Below are 8,036 nucleotides of genomic sequence, written 5' to 3' on the forward strand. Positions count from 1 at the left end.
ACATTCAATCATAAGATAAACCATGATAACAATCCATAAGGACCGACATTGATGCCTTCAACCCATAAGTACAGTGAGGAAAACTCACCTTAAATGCAGAAGCTCCCTGAAAGAAATCCCTAGCTGTTGCCCTGCCGGCTTCCCGAGCTATCAATACCAATCAACACACCCAATTAGTAATTGGGTTCCATGCCATAATCCATAATACATACTTATGGTAAAATGACCATTCTACCCCTGACCCAACATACACCAAAATTGAGGCCCAAAACCAAAAGATCCACTAATGCTTACTAATGGCCCAATTTTCCAAATTCGGCCCAACCCCATATGGGTCTTGTCTTAAGCCCATATTTTCCTTAACTAAAAATCAGATTACCATAAACACCCCTTGGGACAAACTTGCTTAAAGACATAAGTCAAAAGTCAAAGTCAACAGTCCAAGTTGACCCAACTCGTCGAGTTTCTCCATCAATCTACACATATTGGGAAAACCCAAGTTAACTCACCGAGTTGACCTCTCGCCAAGTTCCTCAATAATTCTAAAAATATCAGGGAAAATCGAGCCAACTCATCGAGTTTATCCAACAAACTCGCCGAGTTTCTCTAGAAACCCACCATTTAACACATTAAGCACTTAATCCATGAGGTCACGACTCTAAAACATAGATCTGACTTCCTTGAGCTGGAAAATCATGTAAAGTTGCCAGCTTTACGTTCATGCATGTCTAAATGAAGCTCTTAAGGTTCAAATGAACTTAACACTCTACTTCAAGCATGCATGGCATCAAGATCCTCCTAAAGTTTGCACATTCAAGCTCAAGGGTAACAAAACAAACTCAGATTTGAAAGGATGAACCTTTACACCACCTAACTTATCCATAAACTCAAAAGGATGCCAATGTCACAAATAACACCCAAATGAGAAGATCTAATCATCTACCAATCAAGGTTTGAACTTGATACCTCGAAATGGCTGCAAGAAAAGGAGTGATTCTGGATCCAAGGCTTCCTACTCCAAGCTTGAAACTTCAAGATCTTCCATTCCCCTTCACAAGGCACAAAATGGACACCAAACTCTTCTCCAAGGTCTAAATGCTTAATAGTGGAGGCTAAAATTCGATTTTAGGTCTTTGGGAACAGTGGAGGCTCATAAGGAGGCCAAAAGAAAGACTTAAGGCCTTTAAATAGGGTGTAAGTCCCTAAAATTTAGGGTTTATCAAAAAGCGTCCAACTCGTCGAGTTGCCTTCACTAACTCGCTGAGTTGCTCCTTAGGAATGCATGTGCCGAAGACCACCAACACGTCGACTTCCCCTCCAAGAAATCAACGAGTTTTCCCTTACAAAAGAGGATTTATTTCCATAATTGACCTTCTAGGTTCCGGGTGTTACACCAATGAACAGATCGCGAGCCCCAACTAGAACATTGGGCATTCCTCGACCCAATGTTGGGCGTTCGCACACTGATGCCCAAAAGTGCTTATTAAGCACTTAATGCCTAAATCCACACGAATATTGTTGGATTAGTGTCTAAGCCTGTAACCATATTTGGTAAGTACTTGACCCGATTGTGCATGGTCCTTTTGGGTTGCCTTCACCAAAGCAACTTGACTGGAGAAATAATATAGAAAGAGGTTATTATGGTTTATTAATATATTATATGAATAATATATTAAAGGAGAAATCATATCTATTTAGTTAACATTGGTCAAGAATTAATTAAGAATTAATTTTGTGATTAAAAGAAGTAAACTAAACTAGGGGGTTGAATTGTAATTATGTGATAGTTTCAAAGTAGGGCAATGGATGGCCTATAGGATAGGGTGGACGAATTCAAGGGGATAAGGCCTTAGAATTCGTCCATGATAAGGTTTCTAGGGTTATCCTTTGGGCTGCTTGGTGGGCAAGCAACCAGATAAGGATAAGGATTGAAACCCTAATCCCTAAACCTATATAAACACCCCTTGGCATATGAAATTCGTCTATGAATTGATTCATAGGGTTCCTAGAGCCGAATTTCATACCTCCCCTCTCTCTCTTTTGCCTCTCCATTTGCTCTTGGTGTTTGTGAGCCATTAGAGGTACTACACTTGTGGTACTTGCTTTCAAAGACAAGAAGATTCAAGACTCAAGTTGTTATTACAATATAACAACAAGAGGTATGTATTTCATCCTTCTTTGTGATTTTTGAAATTACTAGAAGCATGCTAGGTTTCTTTATATGTTCATAATGTTGTATAACTAATAGTGATAACATAGATCCAAACTCTAGGGTTGCATGCACACATAAGATTGTTTGTATAAAACCCTTCAGTGGTATCAGAGCCATTTGGTTTTTGTTTTCAATTAGTTTTCTATACAAAAGTATGAATTTGACATATTAGGGTTAATAAACCCTGAAGGCAGATTTTCGATTTTAGAGTTCATAAGCCTTAAATTTCGAAATTTGGTTAGGGTTTCCCAAACCCTTTCCTTAGCCTCCAAGATTTCGAATTCTAGGGTTATCCAACCCTTGAATTTCGAAATTGCCTCCTTCCCCAACATTAGATCCTAAATTCTAGGGATTTGGATAATTCCATATTAGCTTTTAAGTGTTTAAGTTTGGTAATTAAAGATTTTGAATTATCCCATCCCATAATTTCGACTTTTAAGGGATTTAAGGGATCGTTTTAAATTAATTGTTTAATTTAATAGATATCCTCCAAGATTTAATAATTCAAATTAATTGTTTAATTTTGGATAATTATTAAATCAATGTTTTAATATTTAAGATTTTAAAAATTAAAAAGTTTGATTTTCGAAAATTTTAAATATAATTAAAACCTAATTGTTTTGAAAAGTTTCAAAAACTTGCCCCCAAGTTTTGGAATTTAAATTGGTTGGTTAAAAGTTTAATTTTTGAAAGTCTAAATTCAAAAACCTTAATTTTGAAAAGTTCAAATTACACCCTTATGGTTTTATTAAATTAATTAAGTGTATAATTAAAATAGAGTTAATCCATAATGATATGGTTTATATTTAATTAAATTAAAAGTGTAATTTATAAAATTAAACCACCTAGTATTTTAAAAGTGTAAAATACACCCTTATACTATGTATAACATTAAAAGTCTAATATTATATATGTATAACTTAAATGCTAGTCTTACCGTTAGTAGGCCTCATTCACGAAGCCGATCTATAAGGGGGTATAAGGTTATGACCTATAAAATGGTCGTTTAATGGGTGTCCACTCTCACCCACCGCTTCCTTGATTGGTGGAGGGTCGTTAGCCGAACGGGTAGGATATGGCAAACCCTCTCCTCATTAAAAGTATAATGAAAAATAAAGTAGCTAAATGTTTTACAAAATTCTCAATCTTAGTTACTTTAGGCAAAAGTGAATTGATGTAATTCCATAGAATTACATTTTGTACCCTTGCTAAGACATTAGTGGAGCGTGTGTGGTTAACCGACACACTAATTGGGTATTAAGCAAAGGTGGCAAAGGGTGACTCGATGTTTGTCATAGTCCGATGGAGCGTGTGTGGTTAACCGGCACATCGAATAGGTGACTGTAGCATTGGGGGCACCATGTATATTTGCATGGTTATTCACACCCTCTTTTGTGATCCGCGGCATCCCGGTCACAAATCAAGGGGCATATCAAGATTTAAACATGCCATTGAAAAGTTCCATGAATCTCAAAAGATCTAGGAGTTTTCAATACATTTAAAAATTAAATTCCTTTTTCGTTTTTCATGGTGGAAAATTAGTGAATCGTCATTCACTTACCTTCAAATGTTCTGCAAGTTGGATTACGACATCCCTCTTCCAATTTGTAAAATTTTGTGTTGGATCCTAGCCTTAATATCTCATTTGGGTATTTTATTAAGGACTCAATCAACTAAACTTGAATTTTCTCCCGTTTCGTAGATGTCAAAGTCTGACAACTATGGTCTTCCTAAATCCAATGGAAAAAGATTTTCCACATGAAGATGATGTTCCACGATTGAATTGTGGAAATGGAAATCATGCTTCATCTCTCCACCTCCTCCTATAATTCTCCCTGACCCACATGTTTAAAAAAATTGAAAAGTTCAAGGTCACTCAAGCTCTATTGGCAATAAGACACAAAGATGGAAAGTTTGTGTGTACATACGTCTTAAAGATGAAGTCACTTATTGACAAGATTGTTAGGTGTCGATGTCTCAAGGAAGTTGGCTGTTGACTTGGTTTTACAGTGACTTCCTGAATAATATGGTAAGTTCGTTAAAGAGTACTATAGGATGGACCACGACATGACCCTTATTGATTTGACTTATTTGCTTATTACTGCTGAATCAAAAATGATTTTTGCGCATTGGTCGAGCAAATTTTGTCTGCCAAATCAATATCACAACCTTCTGTGGGAAATGACAACATTGGAAGTCCAGAAAAGTTTTCTCTACGCAAGAGAAAGGCTGAGTCTGAGATAGTCCCGTGTACCATTCCAGAAGAATCTATATGTTTCTACTGCCAAAAAGAAAGGGCATTGGTTACGAAGCTACCTTGACTACCTGAGAGATCTAAGAGATATGAGAGTCAAGATGTATGACTCTGCTTCAGAAAAAAAAAATCCACTATATAACTCCATTAAGTTCCTATTTGGAGATTCTTAATAACATGATGTGATAAGACTACATTTGGTGTTTTAAAGGATCGAAGAAAAGAAAGGAAGCTTAAAGGAAGGAGCAAGCTGAGTCTGATCACGAAAAAAAGGATTACGATCGTATGGATTCGATTATTGGATTTTAAGCTGCTACTTAGAGTTATGATAGATTGCTTAGGAATATGTAATAGCATAGTTTTCATATATTTTTTCCACAATAAATTTTGATTTTGTCTTATTTATATTTCCTTGCAATGGCGATTATGAGAATCGATGTCTATGTGTTTCTATTATAAGCAATATTAAGTGGATGAGATTTTTGGTTATATTATTTGTGGTAGTGTTGTAGTTTTCTAAGTAAGGAAAGATTCCCATCGCCCAAGTTTCAATTGGACAGAATCTTGGAATCATATGATTTGAATTATGTGATGTATGGAAATCTTGATACTTAGAAATTTTAAGACTAATTCCTTGACAAAGAGTCAAGCGAAGGACTAGAAGGTCTAATACACAATGTTGTGCGCTAGTCAAATCTACCATAAATAACAATAAAATTATTCGTCATGATTTACTAAAGGCTTAGTAAATATGTTTGTGCTTACAAGATTAATTATAATTCTGAATTATTGAAAAGTCTCAATAATAGCAGAACAAATAAGAAGAATCAATTAGGCAGAAAGATAAAAAGTTTCTCCAATCTAAGAAGAAGGGAGAGTACTTTTGTATCGTGTTTTATGATCATCTTGATAATTTTAAGAACCATATTAGAATTCATCCTCTAAGGACACCTAAGTGCACTAGTTTTGGCTAAGAAGAGGAATCGATAATTGTTGTAGTGGTTGAGTCATTAAGATGAATCATACTTCGTTCCATTATCGAATATTAAAGTTAAGATTATGACATCGAGTGACACATCTTAAGTAGGTTTATAACACTTAAATGTGGAATAAATAAAGTTTTCTTATCCCTACACATTTAAAATTTGTAAGTTGTTATGTCTTGAAGAAGACAAAGACCATCTAGAACAAATTAAGTTGAGTGTTAGTCTTGATAGAATTTCGCACTAACTCTTGAATAGTTGTTTTGTCAAGGAATGTTCTTGACAAGAGAATCATATATGTCAAGAGGTCAGTGAGATTCTATATGATCTTGAAAAGTTTTCAAGAACTAATCAAGAATAAACCTAATAAATAATCACTAGCACACGACTTGAGGTTTCTAACCTATCATGTTGACATATTCTCGTTTCTGTGCCATTCCAGTTTTAGTCAACTATGCATGTGAGTTCTATGAGTTCTCAATAGGTTGCATAGGGGCAAGACACCTTGATCAATGGAAAGTACATTGAAAGATAGGGGTGAGTTGCTCAATAATTTGGAAGCAATGGTGGGACCCTTGATGGCAAGAAATCAAGAATGAACAAGTTCTGTCCATAAGAGTTTGGATTTGTCACAAACGTTATCTTATGATTATGGTTCTGACAAATACAAATAGATAGGAAAGTATACACCATAAAATCTAAGTGTCATAAGGTTTCTGTCCTTCATGAAAATGATTGTGAGGAAACGCTTTCACTAAGAAAGATTTTGAAGATAGCATTGTCTAATTTGGATTTCTCATATTCAACTATGATTACGGCATCCCTCTTCATAGTTCGTGTGGGAAATGGAAAATGGATCTGAACATTTTTGGACTTATTGCCATGAGTTCTAGAATCGTTTAGACACACACATATGAGCTGTCGAAGGAAAGATGTATGAGTTTGAGAATCTTAGATAAAGTTTTATCGAAGCATCTAGTATTAGAAAAATGAACTTCATAAATTCAATAAGCATTGTTTTTCTAGAAAGTCAACTGTTTTCTGAATACATGTCAAAGCTAGTGGGAGCATAAGTGTTATGCTGGTATGGATATAATTATCATGTTAGTGGGAGCATGATAATTATGGTAGGTTGCAAGTTAGCAATATTAATTATAGAAAATAGGAGTTTCACTTTGCCAAGTTGCAAGGCTTGAAAGATTGTTTTGCTAAAATTAAGGGAGAGATTTTTATACTTCGTTTCGAAATCTAAGAGCTTAGATCGATAAATTTTAATCAAATTTAGTCAAACGTATGAATTTCATTCTCAAAATTCGATTATGATTACGGCATCCTTTTCTTAATTCGAGTTTTGAGAACATGGAAAATGGAAAAATTATGGCAAAAGACTGATAAAGTATCACGTCTTTATGTAAGACATTATGCTTCGTGTTCCATACGCTTTGAGTATAGGATCAATCGCATATGCTGTAATAATTGAATGTTCTAAAATTTTCCAAATGCCTAGGCATTAAGAAGGAAAAAGGACTAGAACCGGACATGACTAAATCTATTAAACAACTATCAAAGGACAATCTAAGGTTCACCAAGGATTGGTTGCTTGTGAGTAGTTGGAAGTATAGTATTGGATGGACCATATTGACATTATTATTATTAGATATGATTCTATTAATAATGAGTTGTCATATGGAAAATATAGAAATGTTTCCATATTGGGAGTTGGACGTTAAGAATCTATATATCTAGATTAGAAACTTTTATGCAAAAAGGATGTTCAAAGGAATGTACTTTGAATATGAGACTTCGTATCTATGGAATTGTGTTGCAATAATTTCTAATAGAGGACTTTGTAATTTCATTCACAAAGTCTTTGTGACCTTGGCGCTATGACATTATGAAAGGATCGTTGCATAAAATGTTAGAATCTAGCATATTCTATAAGTAGCAAGAATTTGGTATTCTTACACTTATGGTAAGGATTGGGAGTTGTGAAATGAGTTTGATTGAAAATGTGTTCAATTAATCTATTTCACAAAGTTAGGACCATAGGTAAACATAGTGTGCATGCTAAGAGCATGGGACAACTATAATTATAATTCAAGTAATAAGTTGATTACCCGAAATAACAAATAATGAGTAATCGATATGGTGATAAATAAAATGTGTTTTATTTATACTCAAAAGTTTGGGGCTATATAGGATTAGTATTATTATTGTGTTTCACTTTGCATGTTTTGACTTCCTGAATAATTAAATTATTTCAGAATAATCAAATTATTTGAATGTTCCACAACCACTCATACTTTGGGAGTAGGTATGAAAGAAGATTGTCGTGAATTGGTGTGTAGATTGTTTAAAGTGTATAAAAAATGGCAAAGGTTTGCTGCAACGTTCATGAGTGCTTAAGAATATGATTTAAGCATTGGATTAAACCCACACTCACTTGGATCGCTTCATGGATTTTATCACGAGCGATTGGTGAGACGATAATATCTTATATTCTTGAAACGGAGATGTGTGAGTCGTATCTTGCGAGTCGGTTGCACATTGATAATATGTAAACGCACCAATAACTTGGTGTTATAAA

Source organism: Lactuca serriola, chromosome 3, assembly GCF_051521515.1.
Source record: "Lactuca serriola cultivar US96UC23 chromosome 3, Lser_US96UC23_V15, whole genome shotgun sequence".
Lineage (NCBI taxonomy): Eukaryota > Viridiplantae > Streptophyta > Magnoliopsida > Asterales > Asteraceae > Lactuca > Lactuca serriola.